Source organism: Dryas octopetala, chromosome 9 (genome assembly GCF_963921425.1).
Source record: "Dryas octopetala chromosome 9, drDryOcto1.1, whole genome shotgun sequence".
NCBI lineage: Eukaryota > Viridiplantae > Streptophyta > Magnoliopsida > Rosales > Rosaceae > Dryas > Dryas octopetala.
In genome coordinates, this window is record NC_141374.1 from 3,698,311 (window position 1) to 3,712,282 (window position 13,972).

The window sequence follows — 13,972 nt, forward strand, 5'->3', positions numbered from 1 at the left end:
ATACACCACACCTGGGACTCCCCAGCAAAATGGTGTTGCTGAAAGGAGAAACAGAACCCTTATGGAAATGGTAAGAAGTATGATGAGCATGGCTGGATTGCCTAAGTTTCTATGGGGAGAGGCTTTGAAAACTGCAAACTATGTGTCAAATAGAGCCCCAAGCAAGATCTTGAACAAAACCCCATTCGAATTATGGACAGGAAGAAAGCCTAAGCTACTTCATCTGCATGTATGGGGCTGCAAGGCTGAAGCAAAATTGTATAATCCTAAAATAAAGAAGTTGGATTCTAGAACAACAAGTGGATTTTTCATTGGTTATCCAGAAAAATCAAAAGGATTCAGGTTCTATTGTCCTTCACTTGGTTCAAGAATTGTAGAAACCAACACTGCAAGGTTTATTGATGAATCAGTCTCATCAAATGAGCATGAATCAGATGGTTTTGAATTAGAGGAACTTTTTGATGACAAACAATTTCAGGATAGGAATTTAGAATTAAGTTTCTCAATTCCAGATCACACTATTGTTGCATCAAATAATCAGGAAATTTTAACACCACAACAAGATTATGATGTTGAAAATTTTCCTACTGAAGCTCAAAATCATTTGGCAGCTCAAATAGAAGAAATTCAGGATGTGCAGCAGATTGTGGAGATACCTAGAAGACAGTCTACTAGGCAAAGGAAGTCGGCCTTGTCAAGTGATTACATACTATATTTGCAAGAAGTTGAATTTGATGTTGGAGAAGAAACTGACCCGAGAAACTACACACATGCAGTAAACAATGCAAATTCTAAATAGTGGCTCGATGCAATGGAAGCAGAGATAAGATCGATGTATGAGAATGCAGTGTGGGAATTGACTGAGATACCTCAAGGTTTTAAAGCAGTAGGTTGTAAGTGGATTTTTAAAACAAAGAAGAACCCTGATGGAAGCATAGAGAGATATAAAGCAAGGTTAGTGGCTAAAGGATTCACACAAAAGGAAGGGATTGATTACAATGAGACATTCTCACCTGTATCAAGTAAGGATGCATTTAGAGTCATTATGGCTCTAGTAGCACATTTTGACATGGAGTTGCACCAAATGGATGTCAAAACTGCTTTTCTAAATGGAGAGCTTGAAGAAGAAATCTATATGGTTCAACCAGAAGGTTTCATAAAGGAAGGCAATGAACATTTGGCTTGCAAATTAAGAAAATCCATTTATGGACTCAAACAAGCATCAAGACAGTGGTATGTTAAATTTGATTCAATTATCACATCTTTTGGTTTTCAAGAAAATCCATCAGATGAATGCATATATCTAAAGTTGAGTGGGAGTGCTTTCATTTTCCTAGTGCTTTATGTGGATGATATCCTACTGGCCAACAGCAACAAGAAACTGTTATTTGAAACAAAGGTTTTCTTATCAGAAAATTTTGAAATGAAGGATCTTGGAGAGGCTTCGTATGTGTTGGGAATTGAAATCAAGAGAGACAGGAAGAATTTTTCACTGGCCTTATCACAAGAAGCTTACATTAAAAGAGTACTTAAGAGGTTTGACATGGTAAATTGCAAGCCTGGTGATTCACCAATGTCAAAAGGAGATAAGTTCAGTAAGAACCAATGCCCCACAAATGATCAAGAGAGATCATTCATGAAAGACAAGCCCTATGCATCACTTGTAGGATCTGTGATGTATGCTCAAATGTGTACTAGGCCTGATTTGGCTTTTGCTGTAGGAATGTTAGGCAGATATCAAGTTGATCCAGGTCAAGCACACTGGATTGCAGGCAAGAAAGTCCTCAGATATCTACAAAGAACAAAGGGACACATGCTGGTTTACAGGAGGGTTGAAAATCTAGAGCTAATTGGATATTCTGATTCAGATTTTGCAGGGTGTGAAGATAGCTTGAAGTCAACTACTGGATATGTTTTTGTTTTTGGTGGAGCTGCAATCTGTTGGAAAAGTGTTAAACAAACGTTGATTACAACTTCCACTATGCAGGCAGAGTATGTGGCAGTCTATGAGGCATCAATTCATGCAATTTGGCTAAAGAATTTCATGTTAGAAACCAAGGTAATAAAAACTATAGCTGATCCCATAAAGATATACTGTGACAACAGTAGTGCATGCAGTAAGTTTTTCTAAGAATAGTAAAAGAACATCCAAGTCCAAGCATATTGGAACCAAGTTTCTGTTGGTTAGAGAAAAAGTGAGAGAAGGTGAGTTACAAATTGAATTTGTTAGTACTCAAGATCAGCTGGCAGATCCTTTTACTAAAGCATTACCAGTGGGAGTTTTCAAAAGACATGTCAAAAATATGGGAGTATTTGAAGAATTTGGTGCTGCAATTGAGTGGGAGCCATGAGAAGAGTGGGAGTTATTTTCTATGTTTATTACTGGTGCTGTTTTCTTACAGGTTTAGTGTTATGAATTTTAGAAATTAAGCTATCATAATTTTCAGTTTGTAAACTTGATTTATTAACAATAGAAATTTGTTTTAATTTTCAGTTTATGTTTTTTCGAAGATGATATGCAAATACAGTTGCATAATCTGGTATAAGCATGCATACCATGAATAATGATTATGCATCACTTTGTCTATCTACAACTATCTTATTAAAGAGTTAAGAGTATTGCATCTAGTTTCGCAATACATACATTAGGACCAAGTTTGCAAATTTCAGAATTGCTATCAGCTTTGCAAACTCATTCCATTCTTATGTCCAGTAATGACTAAGGTGAGATATAAGTTTGGACATTAATGATTATGAGTTGTTCAGACAACAGTTGTCCGAGTACCTCTCATGGTCTAATGTTCAAGGATTTATGTCTTGACTAAGTTGATCTAAGTTAGAGTATGGTTGATCACTCCAGCGCATCTACAGGTTACTTACTAAATTATTAGTGAATTGGTCGATTGAGAACAATACCAGTCCAAGTGGGAGAATGTAAGATCCTTATGGACTTTGGTATTGTCCTATTTGGATAATCAACTAAATGCTAAACTTGAGAAGCAAGTAACAGGAGTTCACACCAATTCAGAACTAGTTCATAATTCATTAGGTATCCTAAACCTATATGAACTAGGATTACTTAGTTGTTTATGCTACTAGCTAACAGCTGGACACAATCATAAGCAAGTCTTTATATAGGAGTCTAACTAGGATTGATAAGAGTTACCTTAGTGGGAGGACACTCGGAATCAAGACCCTATATATAGCACAGGTCCCTGACCACACAGACTGACCTAGCATTCAGCTCACTGCCCTTCTCGTGTGAAGCTCTTCAAGGACTGTGTTGGTTGGAAGACTGGTGCACTCAGACTAACAGACAAGCACTTGGCGTGCATCTTGTTTGCTGGTTATCCCCTGCAATCACCATGGCATCATCAGGTCAGTAACTTGTGTTTATTGTGCTTATAGAATAACCATACATTGAACAACTTATTTGTTTGGCTGTGTGTGTGTGTATTTTAGATGTACAAGGATTAACTTACATGCACCATATGACTCTTAGATCTAGAAGAGTTTATAAGAGAAATTATTGTGCTGATACATGTTATAAAACTATAGAAAAAGATATAGAGAGACTAAAATGATAAAAATATAGTTTTTTATCTAACTTGTCATTTTATATTGGTGAAGCCTCTATTTATAGGCTTATAAGGATAGAAGAGTATTTACAATCATAAATAGTAGGGTACTAGGGTACAAGCCTCTAATTACAAGTAGTAGTATGAGTCTCCACTACTTCTTTCATACTATATATATCTATACACACACAAATAAAAATTTTACTACTTTTCTTGCAATATATTACCAAATGATGAATTAGAATTGTTAATTAAATTAATACATCGTTGAGCATATAATCCAAATTTATAGTCTGATAATATAAAATCTTATCTAACAAATGAACAGTATCTTAAATGACTTGGTGGTTTATGGTATAGTGCTTAATTATTGCTTAACCAATAACCATTATACCAAATTTGTATAATATAAAGAGTTCTCTTCTCACATTTTTTCTTAAATAAGATTAAATAAAATCAAGGAACGGCAATTTATGATTCATGATAATGCATGCATATATATATGTATTGGGGATGCTACAACATGCATCGATAGCCCTTTGAAAGTCTAGTAATTGATACATTAATTGTGAGTGCAATCCACATGCGCATTGAATAATTAAAACAGTTGAAGCTCCAGTGAGATTTCAGCAGAAGTGGTCATGAATTAATTATAGTTTGTTTTTGAAACTAGAGAAGATCGAGTAGTAAAACATTTAACATTGTACCAAGATCAAGAAGTACAGGGAGAGAGATAGATAGAGAGAAGAGATAGTGGGGATTCCCACTTCCCTCCCACTTGCCATGCATTTAGATACATACCTTCATTGATTGTTTAGATATATATATACCTTGATTGATTGATTCTTCTTCATTGATTTATTTTTTATTCTTCATTCATTATCTTGGCTTTACAAATAAATTAACAATTCCGAGGTAGTCCACTTAATAATTAATAGTTAATAACAACAACAACTAAATTTCTGCTTGATATGACTGAACGAAAGTGGAGCATTCAATTAACTTAAAATTAATTGATAATAAGTAAAAAAGTTTAATTCTTTATAAATTATTGTGTAAGTTATAATTTTTTAAGAGCAAATTACAATTTAGTATCTCAACTTTATATGTTATTTTAATTTCATATTCCAACTTTGAAAACTTGTAAAAAAGTACCTCAACTTTCAGTTTGTGTCAAAATAGTACCTCCGTTAGTTTTTCTGTTAAATAAACCGTTATCTGCTGATGTGACAGGGGTACTTTCATCTTTTTACCCATATTTAAAAATTAATATTATTGTAAAAACTTTTGAATAAAAAAATTTTCTTAAAATAATTAAATTTTTTTTATTTTAATTATTTTAAGAAAATTTTTTAGAAAATTTTTTTATTCAAAATTTTTAAAATATTATTATTTTTTAAATGTTGGTAAAAAGATGAAAATACCTTTACCACATCAGCAGATAACGGTTTATTTGACAGAAAAACTAACGGAGGTACTATTTTGAAACAAACTGAAAATTGAGATACTTTTTTGCAAGTTTTCAAAGTTGGGGTACTAAATTGAAACAACATGTAAAGTTGAGGTACTAAATTGTAATTTGCTCAATTTTTTAATGTAGGACAATATTTCATATTTTCATACGCTCCCACACATGTAGAGTTATTTAAGCCAAACACGTGAACAACTGGGTAATGTGGAGCACGTGTGGTCACTCAACTTAACACACGTGAGTAAACCTGGCTCTGATATCATGAAAGAAATTCGGTCATATATCTAACCCAAAACCAATTGGCAATAAAAGGAGATAAATGAGCTTGTTCAATAATGTGTGACCTTGCGTCATGTAAAGTGAGAAAACCCTAAGACAAAATGCAACAGTGAGGGACAACCGGCCTATACAGCTAGCGGGGAAGATGGCACTACTCGCAAAGACGAATGGTGTAACGACTACCCTGCTTGTAAAGGATGGGAATGAAGGACGGACACCCAACCCACATAGACCAAGGCCAAAACCTCCACCATCTAACGTTTAACCGGCTTTGAAAGGGATCATCATAGAAGCCCAAAACCTTTATAAGCATTTACACAAGGTTATAATTTATTTTTCATTGTGGGACAATACACACACATGGACAACTCATATTAGGTGACGTGGAGTTAATGTGGTCACTCGGCCTAACACACGTAAGTAAATCTACTTTGATACTATGAAGGAAATTGGAATATCTAACCTATAACCAATTGATAGTAGGTGGAGAGGCTTAGCCATTATAAACCACTATGTAAGGTTATAATTTTCCAATATAATTTAACTTCACTCTACTTTCTCACAATTACTTTGCTTGACATAACATATGATTTACAAATGATCACACATATTTAGAGTTCATTTAAAAATATTTAATTAATATTGTACTCAATGAGAGAGTAAGTCGTTGATGTTGTAACTTTTAGTTTATGTAATTTAAATAGAATGGCGATTTTAACACTTTAATTTTGTACACTTGCACTTCTAGCTCTTTCGTATTTTTCTTCCTTTATTTGTTTAATTCAGGCATAAAGACAAGAGAAAATAGTGCAAACGTAAAAAACTGAAGTGTGAAAATCGTCACCCTTTAAATATCTAAGTTCTTTTAAAATTAGAATAAATAAGTTTGTTTTTCTTAAAAAAAAAAAACACCAATAAAATTCTAGTGTTTAGAGTGTAAATACTAAAAAGTATATAATTAATTAGTGGGTACACATGGGATAGATCTTAGGAGGGAATAGCTTTAGTCTGGCATTAATGTGTAAGATAGTTGGGAGTTAAATTTTATGAAATTTAATTAAAATAACTTTTTAAAACGAATTTTTAACCTTAAAACTCATTCTAACAATTTATAAGGTATAATTTATTTTTTTATTTATTTATTGTCCATTGATTTTGGCTTGAGTACTCTATTTTTTCTTAGTATATGACATGAGAGTGATAAAGGGAAAGTAAAGTATTGCCTAACATTTTACAAAGTCTTATATCTCTCCACTCATTACTAATTGATTTAGAGTTTAATATTCTAATTTCTTAATTAATTTGTCTTCTATAAAAGAATCTTTGATAATTTCTAATTGATTTTGGTTTTATAGGGTCCGTTAGATTGTAGGGTTCGACAACTGGAATTGTTGGTATAAAGGACAACCAGTCAAGTAAGTTGAGCTAAAAGTCAAAATTCAAATAAGAGCCAACCCATTGTATCTGTAAAAATACAACAAGTGCATCTGTGAAATTAGTACATTTGCACAAAGAAGTGAGTGCATCTGTAAAAATACAACAAGTACATCTACGAAATCAGTGCAACTGTAAAAATACAACAAGTGCATCTGCAAAATCAGTGCAACTGTAAAAATACAACAAGTGCATCTGTAAAAAATCTAAAAATTGTACTTTACACCAACTTTTTAAGTTAAAGTCCTTTACACCAAATTTATTAGTGGTTTGATATTAGGAGATAATTATACTTTTATAATATTGGTTTTCAAGTTTTAGGAAGAATATTTTCGTCAAATAAAAATTGTACCTTTGGCCTCAACACGAGCATGAGATGGCTAGCTCCTGTAGTCAATTAAACCCAAAAGAAAAGAAAAATGAAGCCAATCTGATCGATTTGGGGTTTTCCGATTCATTAACAATTGCACCAAACCAAAAACATAGAACTGAACAGCACAACGAAGAGAAGAAGATGGGTACCTGACTCGACGGAAATGGCTGTCGGAAAATAGAGAACGCCGGCGAGAATGTCGCCGGCTTCTCTCCTTCGAAACGGCGAGCATAGGGGTCGTCAATATCTTCTGATGGCACCAGTGGACTCGGGACGACGAGAGGAAGCCATCCATGGTGGTCCGGGACCTTGTCGTCGCCGGAATCGGTGGATCGTCGGCGAGGGAGCTCGGGTCTGCCTAGACCCGATCCGGTGTCGACGTTTGGTTTCGCGGAGAGTGGAGGGCAGGGAGAGGAAGAGGGAGGAGAGGTGAGCGTGATGGGACTAGTATCGCCGGCAACCGTCGCCATGCGCTGGTGACAGGGGCGGCGAAGGTGAGTTCTTGCTGGCAGGGGAGAGACGCGAGAGAGAGAGAGAGAGAGAGAGAGAGAGAGAGAGAGAGAGAGAGAGAGAGAGAGAGAGAGAGAGAGAGAGAGAGAGAGAGAGAGAGTGAAAATGATAAATGAAATTTCAGATCTGATTTTCAATAGCCAAGGGTTATAATCGGAATTTTCAAAATAGAGGGGGTCAAATCTAGCTGGATATAGGTTGATTAGGGGGTTTTGAGAGAGGTTAAGTTTATAATAGGGGGTTTTGGGAGATGTTGATTTAGGGTAGGGGTTATGAGAGAACCTAGCTCTAAATTGGGGGTTTTAAATAGTTTACATATAAGCAAGTGATGGCTAAAAAAATTAATAAAAAAGTGATGGCCAAAAAAATTAATAAGCAAGTGATTATTATTTATGAAGTGATTAATTATTACATATACAAACAAATTAGGCTGAGACACATACAGCTTAAAACTAATACAACTTAAATTTAATCAATGTACTTTACTCTAATATTCAATTGCCGGCTGAACTACTAACAAATTTAATCAGCCAAAATAATTTCAAATTTAATTGCACGTGAGCTAATGATTTTGTCATGTTATTGTTACCTAACTATCTCATGGAAGTCATATAATTCTTCGTAGAAGTACTTTCAAAAAGTGCTTAGGTTGTTGCTTAAACCTTAAGCAATGGTTGTTGACTTGACCTTCAACAAACAAGACATACAAGTCAAAAAAAAAAAAAAAACATAAGCATATTTTTTGTGACGAAAACATTGTTCTAGTATTCACAATGCATGTACCCACACACACATTTATATGTGTGTATATTTTTCTCTATTTTCTTGCTGCCTCAACACGCAGTCGTTTTCTTTGAATTCATATTCCCAAGTCATTGAATAGTCAATGAAAAATTTCACTTATAATTTTGAAAAGACTTTTTTTCTTGTATGTGTGTTGCATATGGTATATTAATTTAATTAATTGGCATTCGCAGCCCAAATATGGGGTACCAAACAAACATGCTGGCATAAATTTCTTCGAAATTACTCTTTTTAGCAAGTAACAATCCATATTTAATGCAGTATATATGTCTATAACACATTGTTTATATAATTGCTATTAATATTGATATTTTACATATATTTTCTTAACTCCTTTTGTATTTTAAAAAATCCCATATTTAATACCTGCTGACATTCCAACAGGTATTTTCGAAACCTAGTGCTTTTGCACAAAACTGTAGGGATGAAAGTTAGTTTGCCTAGTTATGAAAAATGGCTTTTGGTTTTAATGGGTAGATATCATATTTTACCTTGATATCCTTGTTACGAAGTTTAGCCAACTTTGAGTTGAGGACTGTAGTAAGTACATTGCTAAAGGCAAAAGGCAAGGCTAAAGGCAAGATTTAGCTATTGTCTTGGCCGAATAAACAAATTTGTACATTGCTAAAAGTTAAAAGCAAAAGATAGATATTTAATTTATTAAGTGTATTTATATATATTCTTATAAATTAATATATTTTAATAATTATACCATTGTAATTATTTTAATGAGATCTTTAATATGAGTATAATATTGAATATATTTAAATATTATTATTTTAATATCCATTTAAATTTTTTTATCAACTATATATATTTTCTCATTTACCTCATCATCTACCTCATTCATCATCCACCTCCTCATCTACCTCACATCTTCAACTCTATAAATACAACCACACTACACACTCTTCATTCACAACTATCATTTTCAACTCAACTCTCATTTCTCATCTATTTGTTACCTCATCCAAAACACCATCTCCAACAACCATGGATCCCAATTTCCCAATGGCCCCCAATTTCCCCATGAATCCCAATTTTTCCAATTATCCCATGACCTCCATTGTACCTTTTGACGGATCGAGTGATGAGGAGGATACCAACTTGACAAATTTCATGGTTTTGTGGACTGAAATGGAGGAAGCAAGCTCAAGCCAAGGGCGTTCGAAAGAGAAGAAAAAATGTAAAAAAATGTAAAAAAAATAAAATAGCAGTGTGCAATATGAAGAAGCAACAGTCTCTAATCATTGGTGCTAAGTGTACATTGGTGGTTGGTGGGAATTTAAAAATAAAATAAAGCAGCTGCTACTCACCATGTGAAGTGGGCCAGCAGCGGTAGGTGTCACGCATTCATTGGTGCTGCTGCTGGTCTTGTCCCCTACAAGAAGACAACATCTTCTCTTCTCTACAATCGCGCGCCGACACGTGGACTCCACTATCTCACCATCAACTTTTCTCTTTTGTGGGCTCCACTTGGCTTGGCAAAGCAAAAGGCAATAGCAAGATTTTGGGCCAAATTTAGCCTAAAAGTTTTCCATGGCAAGAATTGCCTTACATTTGGCCCAGCAATATAGAGGTTTTTTCATATTTTGGGCTAAATCTTGTCTTTAGTCTTGCATTTAGCCTAGCAATGTAAATGTTCTAAGGAATTTGAATCGGTGCAATTGGAGGTGGTTTTAGAGAGTTTTGGAGAGTTATTGTAAGTAGGTACGTGGGTTTGCAGTTGCAGTAGAGAATTTTGTAATTAATTCTTGTATGAATTCAGCTATTTTCTAAGGAAGTAAAGGTTGAAGAGTCGATTGGGCTAATTAGGACACTTGGGCCTTAGGATGTTATTGCGTTCTGTGTTATTGGACTAGTGACAATGGCAATGGTGTAATTAACTTGAGGTGGAGTGCTTTTATCAAATTCAAATGGGTCAATTTGAATTTTGGTTAAGAAAGTCAGTGGTCGTGCCCTGTTAGTTAACAGACCCCAAGGTCTTAATCTATCTATCTATCTTCTATCTATATATATAATATATATATCTAGATAGAAGATAGATATAGATAATATAATAATATAATATATTATAATAATATAATATAATATAGACTAATGCTTTATATATATATTATATTATATTATATTATATATATATATATAAAGCAAAGGCTCTTTAGGTGAAATTTTCAAATGACCCACAAATACCCATGGTTGGAGTAATTTGTTATAACTTATAACATATATACCATTTTTATTTAAGAGGGATAAATAAGTAAATTAACCAAACAATCACTATTATAATTAAATGAATTAAGGAACAGAAAAACCATCATGTCCACGTCTCTTTGTTCTAGGAAGCAGATAAAAAAACCATCACAACCACGTCTTTCTCTTATGAGAAGCAGATAAAACGGTTGTTCCTCCTTCTCCGCTCCCTCTTTTTCTACATATGCGGTGGCGGGTTACCAATGAGAAGAGGGGACAACTTCTTTCTCCCTTGCCTTGCTCAATTGTAAACTTTTGCTTTGCACAACACCTGTTCGACAAAATTGCTCAGACAAAGTGAGAGAGAAGCTGAATAGAGATGGGTGGCAGGAGGCTGAAAATGTGCTATGGCCTCAGCATCGACCACTGCGACCCTGTGCTGGTGGCCCAGAAGGTTTGCGCTGGCGTCTACAATGGCGTAACCACCATCTAGCTAGACCAATTGGTCGTCGAAACCCCTGCTGCTATGACGGCCAATCACCTTGACTGCACCTGCATTAGTCACCTCTTTCTCTCTCTTTTTAGGTTCAATTTTCTTCATTTTTATAATTTTGCAATTTATTATGATTTTATACAACAGGAAAAGGGTAGAAGCCAAATAACAAACTTAGAGGCTTATAGTTATTGTTTTGCCCTGTTTGTATCCCTTCCCCTTTCCAATGCAGTAGCCTCCCTTGATTTTCCGAGAAAATCCTTCTGCTGTTTAAAATTTTGGGTAGGCAATGCATTGCTGATTTGATAAATGTATTTGAGCTTTGGCATTTACTTATTTACATTTACATGGTGCCACTCTCTCCATGTTTATACAGAATTATGGTTCTCTCGATTCCATTGAACTTGGAAAAGTTATTTTGGAGAAGGACCGAAACGTACTTGACGCTACAATTGTGTCAGAGATTGACCGGACCATGAGGAAGCATGTTGATAGTTTACTACATGTGTTGGAAGGGGTTAGTGCATGACTAACACAACTAGAGCGTAGAACCCGTCACCTTCAGAATCTGTGGATGATTTGAAGACATCTGTGGGAAACAATCATGGGAACTGTGATGGAAAGATGAGACAGTTGGAGAATATTCTTAGAGATGTATGTTGCCTCTTTACCCTTCTTCTTGGTTTATCTGCTTTTGGTATTTTAGTAAAACATACGACTTCTGTTAATTTGAAATGAATTGCACTGTTACTTTTAGGTTTTTTTTGGTCTATGTGAGTGCAAAATTTTATTGAAGAAATGAGGAATTGTGGAAGTTCTTATATAGATGGTTGTTTTTGGTGTTTTGGTGAATAGGCTATTTGACTACATTCAGGGGAAGAACAAGTATGAAGAGAAAATAGAGATGATTGCCTCAGTGCTCAGCGAAGTCTCACCAAGCGATGGACCCTTCTGTGAATCCTCATTCGTGGTGAGCTTCTATGTGCCGAAGAAGAACCAAGAAAACCCATCCCCAGTAGAAGGCTTCCACGTTCAAACATGGAAACCCACATACGAGGCAGTAAGACAATTCAGTGGGTTTGTATCCAACTCGAATGTCAAAGAAGAAGCTGCTGCGTTGCAGGCCAGTCTTGCATGCACAAGTTGGTCTGCTGCCATTGAGAAAAGCCATGGAGTTGATCATACTTCAGTTTATACTATTGCACAGGGTAAATGAGAAATGTTGCATCAATTGTGAGCAATGTTAATTTGACTACTGGTGCAAGCACAATGAGATGAATAAAAGAGGTGTAGAAGGGAAAACGACAATAGAGAAGAGAGAGGCGAAGAAGATGAATACGTACACAACATGATTGGTTCCCAAACAAAGCCTTTTGAGCACCACCCCCATTGATTCTTTTGAAAAACCTGGAACCCACATTAAGCAATGTTAATGTGAAATAATTCTAAAACTGTAGCTGCTCTCACATTTACTTCCTCTATAAATGTGAGCTGAATCCTGCTAATTCTTCATTAACTTTTTGCTGCTGTGAGAAATGTTGTGTGACTACTGTTGTAAAACTCTGCTTATAATTTACAAAGAATAAAAAGGTACGTTTACATTTTGTAGTAATTAACTGTATGGAATTGTGGTTAGTAAAGTTGCCTGAGTTTGTAACCACGTTGCCTGGGGTCCATACAATGGTCACAAAATCTCAACACAACTTGATAGAAATGCATACATCCATGTGTCAATATTGATCAGGATTGCAAATTGGTTTCATACCTAGAAAACCCCACACCTACAGGCTATTATGAGAATGGCTATTACTTTCTTTATTGCATAACAGTACAATCAAATTTTCGAAAATGCTATGTTACAACAGCTTATAGAGATTTCAAGTTTACACGATAAATATACATTTTTTTTCCTTTTCAAAAATTCTCTCAAACCTATGTCGCATTTTACTTAAATGCATTATTAACTCACGCAATTTACATTCTTTTATGACAATTTGGTCGAATCAATTTGCTAAAAAAAAACATAAAAAGTCCATAGTATGACAAAAATATACGTATGCGCAATAGAAAGAGCCGTTTCACACTCACGAGAGCGAGTGCGGAGAGGCTAGATAGAATGCACAATAATAGATAGAATGTACGACAAAAAATTAACGTATGCACAATACAAAAAGCAAATTTGCACACGCGATAGCGCTTGCAGAGAGGCTAGTATATATAAAGCAAACACCTCCACTAGGTGAAATTTTGCGAAATCTCACAAATATCCATGGTTACTTAACTTTGTTATAACATACAATTTTAATTCCATAAGGACAAATGAGTAAATCAAGCAACAGATCAATTCAACAAATTCATTTAAAAAAAAAAAATTAAATAGGATGCACTAAGAGACCACGTTCTTTTTTTTTCTTTTTTTCAAACCACGTTCTCTCTTTATTTATACAAGCTCTTCTTCTACAATTCTCTTTTTCTTGGTTTTCAATTTTATGGGTGGAGGTTTCTTAGATTTTATGATCAGATTCTCTTATTTCTATCATGAGATTTCTGGGATACTGCTTCACCTCATGAAATTTCTATAGTTCTGTTTTGGTTTATGGATTTGTTCGACAACGGCGTCAAGTAAGCTATATAACCCCTTTGAACTTTTTATTCTTTTCTCTACAAAATAATTTAATTTGTGCGAATCTGAAAGCAAAATAATGGGTTTAAAGTTACAAATTAATGGGTCTTTGGTGGTGACAAGGATGGTGGAGAGACTATGGGAAGTGGGAGAGAATCAGAGAAAGGTTGGTGACTGAGATAGAGCTCCATTTGGGTTTGGAGAGCTTTCGGAG